This window comes from Pseudophryne corroboree, chromosome 2 (assembly GCF_028390025.1).
Source record: "Pseudophryne corroboree isolate aPseCor3 chromosome 2, aPseCor3.hap2, whole genome shotgun sequence".
NCBI classification, from domain to species: domain Eukaryota; kingdom Metazoa; phylum Chordata; class Amphibia; order Anura; family Myobatrachidae; genus Pseudophryne; species Pseudophryne corroboree.
In genome coordinates this window covers 134,514,463-134,535,985 of record NC_086445.1, presented here as the reverse complement: position 1 = coordinate 134,535,985, position 21,523 = coordinate 134,514,463, and the positions used below count along the sequence as shown (strand labels likewise).

Here is a 21,523-nt window from a genome sequence, read left to right as displayed (position 1 = left end):
GCATGGTTTGTAGGGATGCTGGTGGGATCCGTAAGGTAAATACGCAAAGCTATTTTAAAAAATATGTGAATTTCTGTTTGGCGCCAAATGTGCACACAACACACGCATACACCTGTACTTTGTAATATGTATACCTGCTCGCATTGTTGCCATAAGTATTGATTATTAGATTTATTTTGACCTATGCTGAGAAATTTGTTGCTATTTAGTTAAAACATAGACTAGATATTAAGGAAGTAAACGTAAAACACAAATACAGTCTGGCCTAGTTAAACAGGTTTATACAGAAAGATACTGTGTTGTGTTAAGTAAACGATTATAGGTAATATCGCTTACATTTATAGAAGTGTGGGATTTGTACTACTGCGGACGTACGGACTTTGTACACGTGTCTCGGACAAAGTACGGGACTGCGTACGCAATGTAAAGACGTACGCGCGGTCGCGTGTTTACACAACGTGCGTAAGGGTACGGCCGCTAAGTACAAATTACACAATAGCATTGTTTAGTTTAGGCGCGGGACGGTAGCCACGCGACAATAGCACAAATTGCTCAGTTTCCAAGATTTAGTTTAAATAATACCTTTTTTTACTGTATTACCTCTGGTACTAAGGCTGTTTATCTGAATGAAAGTTAATTTTCTGTACAGAAAAACCAAAGTGTATTTGAGTGAACGAGCGTGAGTGTGCAAACATAATAAAGGTTTTGTGGACCCAGTGAATTCGGGATCCCATAGAGGTGGTAAACCAGGTGAGTGGAGACTTGGTGGCGTGAGAATTAGCTGGCTCATGTTAATATAAATTGAAGTACAAAGGAGCAAGGTAGCAGATACCGCAGGCCAGAAGGTCAGCAAAGTTTTTGTTTAGATACCGCAGCCCAGGGGGTTAGCGAAGATACCCATATAGGCCTTTTGATTGATACGCTCCGGCTGAGGTTTCGCAGCCTGAAAAATCGATTCCATTGGTCGTACGGCGGATAAGTAACAGTTACCTATACGCTGTGCGATTGGACCGCGCGTTCGTGGGTGCAATACTTAGCGCAACGTGATACCCTTTTTACGAGCTTTGCGTAAAATTGCGGGATCATTAGCGCTGGATATAGCATACGCAAGCGTGATTTGTGTAAAAAAATTTTTTAAGGGAGTTTCGCTGGTCACTCAGGAAATCTCCAACAACCAATATTTACTGGAAAGGGTAAGTCACTCCCAGATACTTCCAGTAAATAGAGGTTACATGGGGGCCCTAGGTTGGGTACGTACCTTCGCTGACGACAGTGTTTGGTAGTATTGGCCAACGTGGGCGGTGAGTGGGTGAAAGCACTCGTAGAACTTTCACCGTTGCCTTATATTGAGTATTTTGGTTTTTTGTAGGATTAGCCGGGACGGCAATACGTGCAAAATATGGGGGCCAGTTGCTCAAGTAAGGGACGTTCAACCAGGGTTCAGGTTGACATTCCGCGGCCCAGAGGGTCAGCGAGGTTCATAATGTGTGAGAAGCATGGACCACACGCAGAAATTTTGTGCAATGAATGGGAACGTATGACTGCGGAAGATAGGGAACCATTCCCTAAGGTAGGCAGTTTTGAACCAGAGGTATTGCAGAATTTAAGGGTTAGGATGTGTCTGATAAAATCCCGAAAGCAAAGGGTCAGACACACAAACTGTTTAAATTTATGGCAGCAAGAGGGCGATATGCAGAGGGAACTAGCTCACGCAGCAGGTTCCAAACCTAGCAGGAAAATGATGGCAACCGCACCACCACCACCGTATATTGTAGGGGAGAAAGTTGCTACAGACAATGGCATACTGGTATCTGATAAGAGTATAGTTGATAAATGTACTAATGCTAAACCTTGCAAGTTGTATCCCATTTTAAACTTCCCTCAGGACTGCGAGCAAGAAGATGAGCCCAGCACGATATCGGCACTCTCTCTAGCAGCCACCATACAGAACACTCAGGTGGGCACGGCCCAACCAGTAAGATCAGTAGTGAGGCCCCCTAGCGGAGGGATAAGTGAGGTCGTGTCCACAGGTAAGTACGGTACCATACATTATGCAGAGACAATAGCACCTCAGATTGTGGAGTCAACTCAGAATGATGTAATTGAATTGAATCCTGTCAGGGTGATCGCAGTCCCCAATGGGAAGACTGACGCTTAGGGAGTCACTCCCATCAGGAACATTGCTATGCATTGTCCTTGGTCCCGGACAGAATTGAGGACAATTATGTCTGAATTTCCCGATCCCAGAAAGGATCTAGTCGCATGCCAGAGGTTTATTAAAGAATTAGGTAATGCCACCGAACCCACAAACCAAGATTGGCGAACAGTGCTACGGGCTTGTTTACCCTCCAATATTGACCCCGTGAAATTAATTACTGATTGTAAATTAGAAGCAGAAGTACCTCTCACTGATGAGTACACTCAGGAGAACGTACGACAGATCAATCTGCAATTAGGAGTATATTTCCCTACTGTTGTCAAATGGAATAAAATCTTTTCCATAAGACAAAAAGAAGGTGAAACGGCATCTGAATATTTCCACTGAGCACTGCAGGAAATGGCTAGATACACTGGGGTTGAGGACATTAAGGAAAATGTACATCACAGGGAGGTAGCTGTGACAGTATTAATGGACGGGTTAAAAGAAACGTTGAGAACAAGGGTACAAACCACTCTACCTAACTGGAGAGGTATCTCGGTGGCTGCATTAAGAGAGTCCGCTATCGAGCACGATCGAAACATCATAAAGCACAGGGAGTCACAGGGGGATAAGCTGATGACAGTAAGTATTAATGCCCTTACAACGAAGCCGCATCAGCCAAAACCCCAGACCCCTGATGGTAAGTTCCGTGTAGTGGTATGCTATAACTGTAAGAAGGAAGGACATTATGCACGGAATTGTAGGTTTAAGGACACACATAAGGTATACCGACCCCCTAGACCAGGATATGAACCACATTATGATACACGTAATTGGGATCAGGGATCACATAGGAAAAATTATGAGCCACACGCAGGGGAAACAAGGAGGTATCCACCTAGGAGGGACTGGCAGGTCTCCGAATATTCTCAGTTACCCCCCTCACATATTGTAGCTGCCAGCGCGCTGCGGGAGGGTCACAATATACAATAGGGGTTAGGCCACACCTGTAGTCTGCAGCCAGAAAAGTTGATTGCTAGCCTTGGTAGTGAACCTGAGGTCACAGTTGATGTAGCTGGTAGATCATTACCTTTTCTTGTAGATACAGGGGCGGCCAGGTCAGTGTTAAATTCGACGGTAGGTATGAAAACCACGGGTAAAACAATTTCAGCAATGGGAGTAACAGGAATAGTGCAACACTACCCTTTAAGTAGACCAGCGGAGATTACGATAGGGCCTTTGCAGACCAAACATTCATTTCTGCTGGCTGCATTGGCTCCGACTAATCTACTTGGGAGAGATTTATTGTGTAAAATGAGGTGTGTCATATATTGTACTCCTGAGGGTGTCTTCTTGGATATACCCGAGAATCACGTTCAGGAAGTGCAGGATATGTTAGACACCCCACAAAGGTTCATGTCACACTCTGCTGTTATAGACAAGTGTCCATCCAAGGTAGAGGCAATGATCTCCCAGATACCGGAATCCCTCTGGACCAAAGATGGACAAGACACTGGATTGATGGCAAATGTAGCTCCTGTAGTAGTGCAAGTAAAAGATGGTAGGATAGCTCCAAAAATCCCTCAGTATCCTCTGAAGCCAGAGGTGGAATTAGGAGTTTACCCAGTCATAGAGCGCTTGCTACAACAGGGCATCCTAGTTAGGACGTCCAGCACTGCCAATAGTCCCATCTTCCCTGTGAAAAAGAGTGGGGGGAGGGGTTACAGACTAGTGCAGGATCTAAGGGGGATAAACAAGATAGTTGAGAGCCAATTCCCTGTCAAAATCCAGCTGTCATTCTCATGCAAATTCCCCCTACTGCAAAATTTTTCACTGTAATTGACCTCTGTTCTGCTTTCTTTTCTGTCCCTCTGCACCCTGACAGCCAATACCTGTTTGCATTTACATACAGGGGAGTACAGTATACCTGGACTCGTCTCCCCCAAGGTTTCATTGACAGCCCAAGTATTTTCTCCCAGGCATTACATGACTGTTTACAATCCTTTCAACTTGAGAGCGGATCAGTATTAATACAGTACGTAGATGACTTACTGCTGTGTTCTGATTCACTCGAATCGTCCTTGAAAGACACGAAACAGCTTCTGTTTCACCTTTCTAATACGGGACACAAGGTTTCAAAGGATAAGTTGCAGTTGTGCCAGACCAAGGTAAAATATTTGGGACATTGCTTGACACAAGGACTTAAGACACCTCACCGCTGATAGAATACAGGCGATTCGCGACATGACTCTGCCACAAACCCAGCAACAGATCCGCACTTTTCTTGGAATGTGTGGGTACTGCCGAAACTGGATCCCAGGGTTCTCCATACTGGCTTTACCTTTGCAAGAAATGGTCTCCTCGAACAAACCAGATCGTATCTCTCACACAGATGAGTCCGAACTGGCATTTGAGAGACTTAAACAGTGCCTATCACAGGCACCTGCATTAGGCATGCCAGATTATGGGAAACCCTTTGAATTGTACGGTACGGAAAGTGCTGGGTGTGCGGCAGGTGTCCTAACCCAGAGACATGGTGATGCCAGCAGGCCGGTAGCTCACTACAGTGCACAGTTGGACACCGTAGCGCGGTCTCTCCCCACATGCTTGCGAAGTGTTGCAGCGATAGCCTTGCTAGTGAGTAAAAGCAAAGACGTAGTGTTAGGACACAACCTGACCATCCATACACCTCATGCAGTGTCAGCCTTACTGAACTCTGCCCAGTTTACAAGGTGGGAATTAGCACTAATGGCCCCTGTAAACATCACCATAAAGAGATGCAGCGCACTAAATCCTGCAACTTATCTGCCAGGTGTGCCTGGACAGGCACAAAGGGTGGAGGATGAGAATGATGGTGAAGGAGGATTTAGTACAGACACTGACACGCATGATTGTATGGAATATCTGAACCAGACTTTCACTGCAAGACCCGACATTAGTGACAACCCACTGGAAGGCGTAGATTTTACTTTTTACACTGACGGTAGTTGCCACAGACAGACGGACTCGGGAGACCTGTGTACTGGATACGCAGTCGTAGATGACAGAGGTATCATAGAAGCTGAGCCCCTGGGCCCACCGCACTCAGCACAAGTTGCTGAGCTGGTCGCCCTAACCAGAGCGTGTGAATTGGCCAAGGGAAAGTCAGCCAATATATATACAGATTCTAGGTATGCCTTTGGAGTAGTGCATGATTTCGGGGCCCTATGGCGCCTCAGAAATTTCATGACGGCAGCTGGCACACCTGTAGAGCATGCATCCCATATAAAAAGGCTTCTAACAGCGATACAAGAACCAGACAGAGTGGCTGTTATCAAGTGCAAAGCCCACACTTACAGTCAAGACCCAGTGTCACTTGGTAACAGCCGGGCAGATGAAGCTGCTAAATCAGCAGCCAGCACCCCCATACAAACAGATATCACATCACTGATGATATTCAACACCGTCAACACACAAAAATTAAGTGAAATGCAAAATTTGTTTTCTCCACAGGAAAAGGCAGTCTGGAGGTCAAAGGGGTATGGCCAGGAGTCCTCAGGACTCTGGACAGATGGACAGGGTAAGCCAGTGGCCCCCAGAGCATTTCTTCCAAGCTTAGCTGAGGCGGCACACGGTCTGACTCATCTGGGTAAAGAGGGTATGTGTAAGCTGGTAAGAGCCTACTGGTGTGCGCCAGGATTCTCTTCTCATGCGGGTAAGAGAGCAATGACATGTCTTATTTGCTTGAGGAAGAATATTGGAAAGTCAATACCAACAGAACCATCCCATATCCCGCCGACAGACGGCCCTTTTCAGGTAATACAGATTGATTTCATACAGTTACCACCCTGTAGGAATTTAAAATATGTGTTAGTCTGTATTGATGTGTTTTCCAATTGGGTAGAAGCGTTCCCTGCTGCCACAAATACTGCTACGTTCACTGCAAAGAAAATTGTGCATGAATTTGTGTGCAGATATGGTATCCCCTGGATAATTGAAAGCGATAGGGGTACCCATTTTACAGGTGAAGTCTTTCAGGTTATGTGTAAACTGATGGGAATTAATAGCAAGCTGCACACTCCTACCGCCCACAGGCGAGTGCGAAAGTGGAAAGAGTAAACAGCACTATTAAGAACAAGTTGAGCAAAGTGATGGCTGAAACTGGATTGTTGTGGCCAGAAGCTTTGCCACTAGTATTGTACAGCATCAGAACCACTCCCAGGTCCCCACTTAACCTATCACCCTTTGAGATTCTTTTTGGTCGACAACCCCATGTAATGATAGACCCCCAGGATGATTTGAAATGCAATAACGAAGTGACTGTAAAATATTTGGTTAAGATGAGCCAGCAGCTGAGGAATCAAAACAGAAATCTAAAGCTGGTGATTCCTGACCTACCGAACAGTAATTGTCATGACATTGAACCTGGGGATTATGTAATGATTCAAAATTTTCTACGCTTAGGTTGCCTCATTGACAGGTGGGAAGGACCGTACCAAGTCTTACTAACCAGCACGACAGCATTAAAGGTTGCCGAAAGAGAGACTTGGGTCCACTCGTCCCACTGTAAGAAGGTCGCTGACCCAGAGAGAACCTGTGACAAAGAGCAGAGTGTAGAAAACATCGTATCACTGGAGTGTCTGTTCCGGGAAGGTTGAGAGGCAGGACTGTTGTCACGGCACCTGAGCGCGGAGAACAACAAGACCAAGAGGCGGTTGTCGCACCAGTTTTTCTTTTTTTTTATTATTTTCTCCATCTCCCACTACCCTCCTTCTCTCCTTCCCTTTTCCTCTCCCTTCTTGTTTCCTTTCTCTTCCCTTAACAAGATGGACTTACCCCAAGAGACTGCGATCCGGGTTTTCCTGTTAACCCTGTTGTTGACCAGAACAGTCTGTTTCGGTGAGAGTCCCAGAGAGGTCGAGAAAGGATCTGGAATGGGTTCTGATAGCGAGGACGGATTTGTAGAATTCCAAGAGCAACACATCACTCGAGCAAAGGCGAGTATCAGAAAACGATCTGGTAGCCAGGGGACTAGGAGGCACTGTGAAGGGTTATTAGCTGAGGAAAATTGCATTTGTAAAAATTGTGAGAACATAGTTGAGGATGGGTGCATCCAGAGATGTCAGTCCAGCCTTAATATCAACATGGACCGTCATCCATTGAGTGATTACTCACTAGTGGGTAAGGTCTTAAACCAGACAGAATGCTGGGTGTGCTCACAAGTACCTCCAGGTCAGAGCAAGTCAGGATTAGTACGTACCCTTTAGCAATAGATGAGGTACTCGAATTACGGGGTGGGAGACCGGTGGACAAGAAATGTAATATTTCTAGGCCCCCTAGTTTGAAGCTCCACCAGTGTCATGTAGATAGATCCTTAGTGTGTTTCAACATTTCCAATTCCCGAAAACCAGGAAATTGGGAGGTGACATGGAATAATCAAAGCATGGCATTTTCGCATAGAGCTGATAGGATACCCGTAGACACTGAACTTATACGCCAAATAGCCAGCAGTGGAAGGTATTTTCGGTATAGGTATACTCAAGGAAGCAAGACCATGCGGGTTGGAGAAGTATCACCAGGGTACTGTGCTCATATCATACAGCCTGATACTTGTACTGAACAGATGAGAGAGTTAGGGATAGGATTTTTTACTTGGAAGGTTTGCAATATGGTAATGTCATATTCTGTCCCATATGTTCTCCCCGATGATGCCTATTTCATATGTGGGAGGAAGGCGTATAAGTGGCTTGCCCCAAACTCAGAGGGATTGTGTTACATTGGAAGAGTGTTGCCAGAGGTCATGACCATAACCCATGATAAGATGAAAGACGTTCACCGCAGTGCTCAGGCTCCTTATACTCATACTCATTATGAACACATCGTTAAGAGACACCTCATAGATAGGACAGAGCACGCAGCCTCTGATTTGATCCAGGAATCCACCGGGATTCAATTCCTTCTCGCATTAGACATCACCCGTACTGCCAGAGGAATTATAAATTATAGATATATCCATGCGCTAGCAAACTTGATAGATAATATCACTGAGATGTATGATGACACCTTCAGGTATACGGGTAGGGAGTTGCAAGCTTACAAAATGGAACTGATCCAGCACAGGATGGTCCTCAATTATATCACAGCCGTGACGGGTGGGTACTGTGTCACTTTGGCAACTCAATATGGTGTGAAGTGCTGCACGTATATTACAAACAGCACTGATGACCCAACCGAGATCATCGATCAAAAGATGGACGATATCTTGCAGTTGAAGTGGAAGTTCCGAAGGAGACACAACCTTACCCTGACTGCTGTGAGTAATGAACTGACCGGCTGGGTCTCATGGTTGAACCCACGCAATTGGTTCTCAGGTTTAGGAGAATGGGCTCAAAATGTTATTATGAGTGTAGGAAAGTTTCTCCTTTGTATCCTGGGAGTCGTCATAATTATTGGCTTGATATTTAGGTGTGTTCGAATTCTAACTCGGCGCAAGCACGGCACAAATTTGATGAGTTTAAGGAGCGGGGGCATTGTTACAGCAGCAGATTTAATTTACGACCCATCCATAGAGACAATGTTATGATAAGACATGATTGCAAATGAATTCCATGGCCCGTTTCTTTCACCCGTTTTTCCTTTGTCTCCCCCTTTGCCCAGATACATCGATCCGGAAAAGACATCAACTACACCCAAGAATGTTTATGAAAATGTTATGTAAATGTATTTTAGATATGTGTCTTATCTTCATCTCTACAACCTTCAGTTAGTGACACACATAGTCGACAGGTGATATCCACATATATTAGCACTCACATATGTTCCCCCTCCATGTATCATCAACTAAATGTGCACCCCATTTGTTGGAACAAGAAGCCGAAAAGAGCTCGGTAGTGTTTGTTGGCCCACTTACAGACCCTTAATACGGGATAAGAAGGATTTAATGTATACTTCGCAATACCTCGAAGCTTATTTAGAACATATACGGCACGATGATACATGCCCCTCAGACATGAATTCATACATACATGCTTTTACTATCCCACTAGGTCATACATTTCCCACCTACACCTCTCCTCCTACCATCCAATCATCTGTAGATATTGTATTGTATATTTTTCTGTTTAGTGTTTAGATAGTGGCAGTTATTGTTGACTGCCAAATGGTGGACTGTCAAAGTCGAAAAATATTGTAGCACACACACCACGTACTAACCACACACACATGCCCGCTGCGCGTGCACTTGTTCCGCTGTGCGTGCACATATCCGCAATTTGCGTATGATCGCTCCCGCGGTCCTGCGCGTGGTATGGGAATTTACGGCGGAGTTTGTGAGCGCATAGAGGGTTATCAGAACATTACATATTTAACCCAAATAGTGCACATTGTACACATAGCCCCCCTGCACCACATCAGCAAGTACCAACAGTTTAAATGATTCCAGGACTAAGGGATTCACCTTTGCATGATAGGAAGGGACAGACTAAGGTAATAAGGTGATGTCTAGTATCCAGCTGTAGGGTATTTTAAGGGTAACATTCCGGTGTTGGTTAGAGGAAGATCGCATGTTCCTGCGTATAGTTATGTGCAGAAGTAGAATATAGATATAAACTGTATTTACTGTATATTATGTATGCGGCGGGAATCCAGAGGAGACCACCCACAATAGCAGTTGGGAAAGACATCGCCCACCTTTTCAAATCAACCTATGACCTTTCCTGTAATGTAAAGATGCATCTCTGTGTCCAATAGACAAAGGGATTACAGTAACCATTGTATTGCTTATGGAAGTAGTGTATAAAAAGCCTGTTGCTGCCTGGCCGGTCAGAAGACTCTGAACGCTATCTACCTGATAAGCGGAGGACTGGTCCAGGTTGCGCAAGCGAATATTCTCACGTATGTACATTGACTGTAGCCATTATTCTGTTGTAGATTTATCTTGTTAGCCTTGTAGTGTATAATTTGTATTGTTATCCCCTTTCAAATAATCCACTGTGGCGTTAGAACCCAGTGTTTAACTACAAATCGGTGTTGTGTCCTCTTTTCCCTGCTAGGGTTTAAAAGCGTATTTAACTGTGTAAGGTTTAAGGTGTAACATCATTGCATTGCATTACTAATAAGGTTTAAAGTTTATCAAGAGTGTGTGCGCGCGCTGTGCGTACTTTGTACCCCCAGCGCGGCGTGTGTACGCTAAGTCCGTACAACGTACGGGACTATGTACGCAAATAGCATACAAAGTGCGTAGCGTGTGTATTAAGTCTAGCGGCCGCAGTGGCTCCATAGTAAAAGTGTGTTTAAATGTTTAGCTTTATGGTTTAAGATAATATCGACATTATCAGGGTGCTGTGTAGTATAGGTGCTGTGTGAGCATAGTATGGGTGCAGTTTGAGTGTAGTATGAGTGCTGTGTGAGCATAGTATGGGTGCTGTGTGAGAGTAGTATGGGTGCTGTGTGAGCATAGTATGGGTGCTGTGTGAGCGTAGTATGGGTGCTGTGTGAGTGTAGTATGGGTGCTGTGTAGTATGGGTGCTGTGTGAGAGTGGTATGGGTGCCGTGTGAGTGCAGTATGGGTGCTGTGTGAGCGTAATATGGGTGCTGTGTGAGAGTGGTATGGGTGCCGTGTAGTATGGGTGCTGTGTGAGCGTGGTATGGGTGCCGTGTGAGTGCAGTATGGGTGCTGTGTGAGCGTAATATGGGTGCCGTGTGAGAGTGGTTTGGGTGCCGTGTAGTATGGGTGCTGTGTGAGCGTAGTATGGCCGCTGTGTGAGCGTAATATGAGTGCTGTGTGAGAGTAGTATGAGTGCTGTGTGAGCATCGTATGGGTGCTGTGTGAGAGTGGTATGGGTGCCGTGTAGTATGGGTACTGTGTGAGCATAGTATGGGTGCTGTGTGAGTAGTATGGGTGCCGTGTAGTATGGGTGCTGTGTGAGCTTAGTATGGGCGCTGTGTGAGCGTAGTATGGGTGCTGTGTAGTATAGGTGCTGTGTGAGCGTAGTATGGGTGCAGTTTGAGCGTAGTATGAGTGCTGTGTGAGCATAGTATGGGTGCTGTGTGAGAGTAGTATGGGTGCTGTGTGAGAGTAGTATGGGTGCTGTGTGAGCATAGTATGGGTGCTGTGTGAGCGTAGTATGGGTGCTGTGTGAGCGTAGTATGGGTGCTGTGTAGTATGGGTGCTGTGTGAGTGTAGTATGGGTGCTGTGTAGTATAGGTGCTGTGTGAGCGTAGTATGGGTGCAGTTTGAGTGTAGTATGAGTGCTGTGTGAGCATAGTATGGGTGCTGTGTGAGAGTAGTATGGGTGCTGTGTGAGCATAGTATGGGTGCTGTGTGAGAGTAGTATGGGTGTTGTGTGAGCATAGTATAGGTGCTGTGTAAGCGTAGTATGGGTGCTGTGTGAGCGTAGTATGGGTGCTGTGTAGTATGGGTGCTGTGTGAGTGTAGTATGGGTGCTGTGTAGTATGGGTGCTGTGTGAGAGTGGTATGGGTGCCGTGTGAGTGCAGTATGGGTGCTGTGTGAGTGTAATATGGGTGCTGTGTGAGAGTGGTATGGGTGCCGTGTAGTATGGGTGCTGTGTGAGCGTGGTATGGGTGCCTTGTGAGCGTGGTATGGGTGCCGTGTGAGTGCAGTATGGGTGCTGTGTGAGCGTAATATGGGTGCCGTGTGAGAGTGGTTTGGGTGCCGTGTAGTATGAGTGCTGTGTGAGCATAGTATGTGTGCTGTGTGAGAGTAGTATGGGTGCTGTGTGAGCATAGTATGGGTGCTGTGTGAGCGTAGTATGGGTGCTGTGTGAGCGTAGTATGGGTGCTGTGTGAGCGTAGTATGGGTGCTGTGTAGTATGGGTGCTGTGTGAGTGTAGTATGGGTGCTGTGTGAGTGTAGTATGGGTGCTGTGTAGTATGGGTGCTGTGTGAGAGTGGTATGGGTGCCGTGTGAGTGCAGTATGGGTGCTGTGTGAGTGTAATATGGGTGCTGTGTGAGAGTGGTATGGGTGCCGTGTAGTATGGGTGCTGTGTGAGTGTAGTATGGGTGCTGTGTGAGCGTGGTATGGGTGCCGTGTGAGTGCAGTATGGGTGCTGTGTGAGCGTAATATGGGTGCCGTGTGAGAGTGGTTTGGGTGCCGTGTAGTATGGGTGCTGTGTGAGCGTAGTATGGCCGCTGTGTGAGCGTAATATGAGTGCTGTGTAGTATGGGTGCTGTGTGAGAGTAATATGAGTGCTGTGTGAGCATAGTATGGGTGCTGTGTGAGAGTGGTATGGGTGCCGTGTAGTATGGGTGCTGTGTGAGAGTGGTATGGGTGCCGTGTAGTATGGGTGCTGTGTGAGCTTAGTATGGGCGCTGTGTGAGCGTAGTATGGGTGCTGTGTAGTATAGGTGCTGTGTGAGCGTAGTATGGGTGCAGTTTGAGTGTAGTATGAGTGCTGTGTGAGCGTAGTATGGGTGCTGTGTGAGCGTAGTATGGGTGCCGCTGTGTGAGCGCAGTATGGGTGCTGCTGTGTGACGTAGTATGCGTGCTGCTGTGTGACGTAGTATGGGTGCTGCTGTGTGAGCGTAGTATGGGTGCTGCTGTGTGAGCGTAGTATGGGTGCAGTTTGAGCATAGTATGGGTGCTGTGTGACATAGTATGGGTGCTGCTCTGTGAGCGTAGTATGGGTGCAGTTTGAGTGTAGTATGAGTGCTGTGTGACGTAGTATGGGTGCTGCTGTGTGAGGGTAGTATGGGTGCAGTTTGAGTGTAGTATGAGTGCTGTGTGACGTAGTATGGGTGCTGCTGTGTGAGCGTAGTATGGGTGCAGTTTGAGTGTAGTATGAGTGCTGTGTGAGCGTAGTATGGGTGCAGTTTGAGTGTAGTATGAGTGCTGTGTGAGCGTAGTATGGGTGCAGTTTGAGTGTAGTATGGGTGCTGCTGTGTGAGCGTAGTATGGGTCCTGTTTGAGCGTAGTATGGGTGGTGCTGTGTGAGGGGAGCTTTACATGAGCTGATAGTGTGGGTGGATTAATGTGCTAATGGGTGTTGGGAGGCGGGATTGATGATGAATTGGGGAGAGATGGGGTAATGGATGCACGGAAACGGGGGGGGGGGGGGGGGCTACAGTAATGGGTTCTTGGACAGGGATATGTTTGCGGTTGCTGTTTAGGGGAAATTGGTTAATCAGTGCCACCACCAAGTAAATCCCATGCCACCTCTAAGACAACACATGATACCCCATGTCACCTCTAAGACACCACATGATACCCCATGTCACCTCTAAGACACCACATGATACCCCATGAAGGCTCTAAAACAGCACATGATATCCCATGTCACCACCAAGACACCACATGATACCCCATGCCACCACCAAGACACCACATGCCAAGACACCACATGATACCCCATGTCACCACCAAGACACCACATGATACCCCATGTCACCACCAAGACACCACATGATACCCCATATCCTCACATGATACCCCATTTCACCACATGATACCCCATATCCCCACATGTCATCACATTTCACCAGATGAGCTGCGGTTTAGTATGCTAAGGGGGAGATTCAATTGTTTGAAAAGTCAGTTGGGAGTCTGTTTTTTCCTATCTAATAGACAGACACCCAACCGACTTTTCAAACATTTGAATCTCCCCCTAAAAGTAGCAAAGCTACAACTGCTTTCTCTAGCATGAGGGGGGGCCGCCCAGCACTTCCGCCCTTCCGCTGATACACGAGTGTATTGCTATACAGAGATGCGCTCGCATTTTAAGGGTAGCCCTCTGCTTCTGCACCCTAGCTGTGAAGGCAGTCGCCGGGCCGCCATCTTTTGGGTCGCAGCTGCTGCGTGTGCCGTCATGCAACCGCTGCGGCCCGCCCGACAAATGGTCCAGAAACGTCTGCGTTGTCCAGACCACGCCCCTCAAACGGTGCGTCGCCGCCCCATCACCTCCCCCCGCCAGGATTCCTTATGGTGTGATAGGGGAGGAGGTCCATGGGGGGTGACACCATGAGTTACCACACCGGGTGACACCAACCCTAGTGACGCCTCTGATGCTGGTAACAGTGAGCTGTCTCTTTATCCACGGGGAGGCAGAACATAAGAGAGAAGTCTGAATGTCTGCAGTCAACAGATGGATAATATACATAGGATACATAGCACAAACTCTTAATTTATCCTTGGTATGTTTAAATTGGCAATACACAGCTGCAGTACAGTGTAATGTCCAATAGTAATGCTAAAGGCTATGGGCCTAATTCAGACCTGATAGCAGCAGCAAATTTGTTATCTAATGGGCAAAACCATGTGCACTGCGGGGGGGTGGCAGATATAATGTGCAGAGAGAGTTAGATTCGGGTGGGGGGTGTTTATACTTAAATCTAAATTGCAGTGTAAAAATAAAGCAGCCTGTATTTACCCTGCACAGAAACAATATAACCCACCCAAATCTAACTCTCTCTGTACGTGTTAGATCTGCTCCACCTGCACTGCACGTGGTTTTGCCTATTAGAGTACAAATTTTCTGATGCGATCAGGTCTGAATTAGGCACTATGGGGGTGATTCCAAGTTGATCGCAGCAGGAAATTTTTTAGCAGTTGGGCAAAACCATGTGCACTGCAGGGGGGGCAGATATAACATGTGCATAGAGAGATAGATTTGGGTGTGGTGAGTTCAATCTGCAATCTAAATTGCAGTGTAAAAATAAGCAGCCAGTATTTACCCTACACAGAAACAAAATAACCCACCCAAATCTAACTCTCTCTCTGCAAATGTTATATCTGCCCCCCCCCCCTGCAGTGCACATGGTTTTGCCCAACTGCTAAAAAAATTCCTGCTGCGATCAACTTGGAATTACCCCCTATGTCCACTATTTTGTAAATACAACTTCATTACCATATTTTATTATTGGTTAGATACTATAGCAGAGATTGTATCTAATGGTATCCATTTTTATAGGCTCTGCCCTACAGGGCTCTGAGACTATGCTTTATTCTGCATATGTCTGGCCTCCACTACTACACAGTTTGCTCCGATCGCCATTGGCTTTTTACACACTATAGTGAATAGAATCCTTGTACTAATACAAGGGATCATTTAAAGCAGGCCCAGAATAAATGTATCCAAAAGTTATCATTCGGGGTCAAAAGTTATTAAAAGACTTCAAAGGCACACAGCTTTTTTGGGGTAGGAAGGTTATGTATAGCCAGCTTGTACCCTGCATAATAATTATAGATCAGCCTCTATTGTTACTACACCCACTTATTTTCCCCATAGAAGCATCAGATTCTAGGTCCTATAAAATACATATATGATTCATACTAGAGAACATCTTTAACAATAAATGTCAGGAAAGGATTGAATTCACAGATATATCCATTTGGGCCTTAAGGCTATAAGATAACGTCTTCCTTGCTGTTTATCTGCGGGGCAAAAGCGTTAGAAACATAACACCAAGCGCCTCTGTTACTATTTTATGTTATGAAGACATTTTAGCAAAACTGGAAAACACCTAAATTATAGCTGAAACAGTATATCTAGTTTCACTTTTAAAGTTAAACAGGAAAAAAGCAAAGGTCATTTATGAGCTGCCAAAGTGAAAGTATCTGGTACAAATGCTTTTGTTTTTGTGCCCCAGACCTAGTAACTAAGGGGAACACATGGATCTACAGGCCAAGAGGTCAAAACTAGAGTTCATGTAAAGGCATGGGATTATATAATTTAGTTAATTGAATAGAGGCACCTTTTCAGGGTGTTCTCATTTTCAAGAGGGCAACCTGCGTTTTCCTCCTTTCAAAAGACCTTGAACTGGGTGACCATAGCTTCCTCAAAGGTCATGGAGATCAATGGATATATTTACTGAAGTGTGGGTTTATAGAAATGGAGATGTTGCCCATAGCAACCTATCAAATACTTCTTATCATTTATCTAGCAACTTCTAGACAGAAGATAATAGCTAGAATCTGATTAGTTGCCATGGGCAACATCTCCACTTCTTGAAACCCGCACCTTAGTAAATATACTCCCAGGTCTCACTTTGCAACTTTCAGTTCTATTTTTCTGGGAATCTGCATTTTCACACCTGCAACAAACTGTTTCTTAACCCACAAGTAAAATATATTGAATACGATATTGATGCATACATACTTTATGTAATCATTTAATTAATTAATTTATTTATTACAAGTTATTTTTCTCTAACGTCCTAAGTGGATGCTGGGGACTCCGTAAGGTCCATGTGGATTAGCGGCTCCGCAGGAGACTGGGCACAACTATAAAGAAAGCTTTTAGACTACTGGTGTGCACTGGCTCCTCCCACCAAGACCCTCCTCCAGACTTCAGTTAGATTCTTGTGCCCGGCTGAGCTGGATGCACACTAGGGGCTCTCCTGAGCACCTAGAAAGAAAGTATATTTAGGTTTTTTATTTTACAGTGAGATCTGCTGGCAACAGACTCACTGCAGCGAGGGACTAAGGGGAGAAGAAGCGAACCTACCTAACAGGTGGTAGTTTGGGCTTCTTAGGCTACTGGACACCATTAGCTCCAGAGGGATCGACCGCAGGACCCGACCTTGGTGTTCGTTCCCGGAGCCGCGCCTCCGTCCCCCTTACAGAGCCAGAAGCAACGAAGAGGTCCGGAAAATCGGCGGCAGAAGACTTCGGTCTTCACCAAGGTAGCGCACAGCACGGCAGCTGTGCGCCATTGCTCCTCATGTACACCTCACACTTCGGTCACTGATGGGTGCAGGGCGCTGGGGGGGGGGGGGCGCCCTGAGGGCAATATATGACACCTTGGCTGGCAAATATACATCATATATAGTCCTAGAGGCTATATAGATGTAAAATTACCCCTGCCAGTATTCCAGAAAAAGCGGGAGAAAGTCCGCCGAAAAGGGGGCGGGGCTTCTCCCTCAGCACACTGGCGCCATTTTTCCCTCACAGCTCCGCTGGAAGGAAGCTCCCTGGCTCTCCCCTGCAGTCTGAACGCTACAGAAGGGTAAAAAAGAGAGGCGGGGCACTAAATTTAGGCGCAGTATAGATAATATATATATATAAGATATATAAAAAAGCAGCTATAAGGGAAAACACTCATTGATAGTGGGATCCCATTGTTATATAGCGCTCTGGTGTGTGCTGGCATACTCTCTCTCTGTCTCCCTAAAGGGCTTTGTGGGGTCCTGTCCTCTGTCAGAGCATTCCCTGTGTGTTTGCGGTGTGTCGGTACGGCTGTGTCGACATGTTTGATGAGGAGGCTTATGTGGAGGCGGAGCAGATGCCTGTAAATGTGATGTCACCCCCTGCGGGGTCGACACCTGAGTGGATGGTGCTGTGGAAGGAATTACGTGATAGTGTTGACTCCTTACATAAAAGGTTTGACGACATACCAAATGTGGGACAGCCGGCTTCTCAGCCTGTGTCTGCCCAGGCGTCTCAAAAGCCATCAGGGGCTCTAAAACGCCCGCTACCTCAGATGGTTGACACAGATGTCGACACTGATACTGACTCCAGTGTCGACGACGAGGAGACTAATGTAACTTCCAGTAGGGCCACACGTTACATGATTGAGGCAATAAAAAATGTGTTGCACATTTCTGATGTTACCCCCGGTACCACAAAAAAGGGTATAATGTTTGGAGAGAAAAAACTACCAGTAGCTTTTCCTCCATCTGAAGAGTTAAATGAAGTGTGTGAAGAAGCGTGGGCTTCCCCTGATAAAAAGCTGGTAATTTCTAAGAGGTTACTAATGGCGTACCCTTTCCCGCCCTGAAGGAATCTGCTGATAGAAAGCAGGAGGCTATCCTGAAATCTATATATACACACACAGGTGTTATATTGAGACCGGCTATAGCTTCAGCCTGGATGTGCAGTGCTGCTGCTGCGTGGTCAGATTCCCTGTCAGAAAATATAGATACCCTAGACAGGGACACTATTTTGCTAAACGTAGAGCATATAAAAGACGCACTTTTATACATGAGGGATGCACAGAGGGATATTTGCCGGCTGGCATCCAAAATTAGTGCAATGTCCATTTCTGCCAGGAGAGGGTTATGGACTCGGCAGTGGACAGGTGATGCAGATTCCAAACGACACATGGAAGTTCTGCCTTATAAGGGTGAGGAATTGTTCGGGGATGGTCTCTCGGACCTCGTTTCCACAGCAACAGCTGGGAAGTCTACATTTTTACCCCATGTTCCCTCACAACCAAAGAAAGCACCGTATTATCAGGTACAGTCCTTTCGGCCCAATAGGGGCAAGCGGGTTAAAGGCGCGTCCTTTCTGCCCAGAGGCAGAGGTAGGGGAAAGATGCTGCAGCATGCAGCCAGTTCCCAGGAGCAAAAGTCCTCCCCCGCTTCCTCTAAGTCCACAGCATGACGCTGGGGCTTCACAGGCGGAGCCAGGTACGGTGGGGGCCCGTCTCAAAAATTTCAGCAATCAGTGGGCTCGCTCACGGGTGGATCCCTGGATCCTTCAAGTAGTATCTCAGGGGTACAAGCTGGAATTCGAGACGTCTCCCCCCCGCCGTTTCCTCAAATCTGCCTTGCCAACCACTCCCTCAGGCAGGGAGGCAGTGTTACAGGCAATTCAAAAGCAGTATTCACAACAAGTGATAGTAAAGGTGCCCCTACTTCAACAAGGAAGGGGTTACTATTCCACAATGTTTGTGGTACCGAAACCAGACGGTTCGGTGAGACCCATTTTAAATTTGAAATCCTTGAACACATATATAAAAAAAATCAAGTTCAAGAGGGAATCGCTCAGGGCGGTTATTGCAAGCCTGGACGAGGGGGATTACATGGTATCGCTGGACATCAAGGATGCTTACCTACATGTCCCCATTTACCATCCTCACCAGGAGTACCTCAGGTTTGTGGTACAAGATTGTCATTACCAATTCCAGACGTTGCCGTTCGGTCTCTCCACGGCTCAGAGGGTCTTTACCAAGGTAATGGCGGAAATGATGATACTCCTTCGAAAGAAGGGAGTTTTAATTATCCCGTACTTGGACGATCTCCTGATAAAGGCGAGGTCCAGAGAGCAGTTGTTGATAGGGGTAGCACTATCTCGGGAAGTGCTACAACAGCACGGCTGGATTCTAAACATTCCAAAGTCACAGCTGGTCCCTACGACACGTCTGCTGTTCCTAGGGATGGTTCTGGACACAGAACAGAGAAAAGTGTTTCTCCCGGAGGAGAAGGCCAAGGAGCTGTCATCTCTAGTCAGAGGCCTCCTAAAGCCAAAACAGGTGTCGGTGCATCACTGCACGCGGATCCTGGGAAAAATGGTAGCTTCCTACGAAGCGATTCCATTCGGCAGGTTCATGCAAGAACCTTTCAGTGGGACCTGTTGGACAAGTGGTCCGGATCGCATCTTCAGATGCATCGTCTTATAACCCTGTCTCCGTGGACAAGGGTGTCTCTGCTGTGGTGGCTACAGAGTGCTCATCTTCTAGAGGGCCGCAGATTCGGCATACAGGACTGGGTCCTGGTGACCACGGATGCCAGCCTTCGAGGCTGGGGAGCAGTCACACAGGGAAGAAACTTCCAAGGACTATGGTCAAGTCAAGAGACTTCCCTGCACATAAATATTCTGGAACTAAGGGCCATTTACAATGCCCTAAGTCAGGCAAAACCCCTGCTTCAAAACCAGCCGGTACTGATCCAGTCAGACAACATCACGGCGGTCGCCCATGTAAATCGACAGGGCGGCACGAGAAGCAGGACGGCGATGGCAGAAGCCACAAGGATTCTCCGATGGGCGGAAAATCACGTGTTAGCACTGTCAGCAGTGTTCATTCCGGGAGTGGACAACTGGGAAGCAGACTTCCTCAGCAGGCACGACCTCCACCCGGGAGAGTGGGGACTTCATCCAGAAGTCTTTCAAATGATTGTAAACCAGTGGGAAAAGCCACAGGTGGACATGATGGCGTCCCGCCTAAACAAAAAGCTAGAAAAATATTGCGCCAGGTCGAGAGACCCGCAGGCGATAGCTGTGGACGCTCTGGTAACACCGTGGGTGTACCGATCGGTTTATGTGTTCCCTCCTCTTCCTCTCATACCAAAGGTACTGAGGATAATAAGGAGAAGAGGAGTAAGAACCATACTCATTGTTCCGGATTGGCCAAGAAGTGCGTGGTATCCGGAACTTCAAGAAATGATGTCAGAGGACCCATGGCCTCTACCGCTCAGACAAGACCTGCTGCAGCAGGGGCCCTGTCTGTTCCAAGACTTACCGCGGCTGCGTTTGACGGCATGGCGGTTGAACACCGGATCCTGAAGGAAAAGGGCATTCCGGAGGAAGTAATTCCTACGCTGATTAAAGCTAGGAAAGAAGTAACCGCAAACCATTATCACCGCATATGGCGAAAATATGTTGCGTGGTGTGAGGCCAGGAAGGCCCCAACGGAAAAATTTCAGCTGGGCCGGTTCCTGCACTTCCTACAGTCAGGGGTGACTATGGGCCTTTAAATTGGGTTCCATTAAGGTCCAGATTTCGGCTCTATCGATTTTCTTCCAGAGAGAATTGGCTTCACTACCTGAAGTTCAGACTTTTGTTAAGGGAGTGCTGCATATTCAGCCCCCTTTTGTGCCTCCAGTGGCACCTTGGGATCTCAACGTGGTGTTGGATTTCCTAAAGTCACATTGGTTTGAGCCACTGAAAACCGTGGATTTGAAATATCTCACGTGGAAAGTGGTCATGTTGTTGGCCTTGGCTTCGGCCAGGCGTGTTTCAGAATTGGCGGCTTTGTCATGTAAAAGCCCTTATCTGATTTTCCATATGGATAGGGCAGAATTGAGGACTCGTCCCCAGTTTCTCCCCAAAGTGGTATCAGCTTTTCATCTGAACCAACCTATCGTGGTGCCTGCGGCTACAAATGACTTGGAGGCTTCCAAGTTGTTGGATGTAGTCAGGGCCCTAAAAATTTATGTTTCCAGGACAGCTGGAGTCAGAAAGACTGACTCGCTCTTTATCCTGTATGCGCCCAACAAGTTGGGTGCACCTGCTTCAAAGCAGACTATTGCTCGCTGGATCTGTAGTACGATTCAGCTTGCACATTCTGCGGCTGGACTGCCGCATCCTAAATCCGTAAAAGCCCATTCCACGAGGAAGGTGGGCTCTTCTTGGGCGGCTGCCCGAGGGGTCTCGGCTCTTCAACTTTGCCGAGCAGCTACTTGGTCGGGGTCAAACACGTTTGCTAAATTCTACAAATTTGACACCCTGGCTGAGGAGGACCTTGAGTTCTCTCATTCGGTGCTGCAGAGTCATCCGCACTCTCCCGCCCGTTTGGGAGCTTTGGTATAATCCCCATGGTCCTTACGGAGTCCCCAGCATCCACTTAGGACGTTAGAGAAAATAAGAATTTACTCACCGGTAATTCTATTTCTCATAGTCCGTAGTGGATGCTGGGCGCCCATCCCAAGTGCGGATTGTCTGCAATACTT

The 21,523-nt window shown here is 46.9% G+C and overlaps 1 protein-coding gene across 1 annotated transcript in view; it reads left to right on the top strand.

Moving 5' to 3' along the window:
• Positions 1–21,523, top strand: part of SLC46A3 (solute carrier family 46 member 3) — a 104,484-nt gene that overhangs the window by 32,722 nt on the left and 50,239 nt on the right. The window lies entirely within an intron of this gene.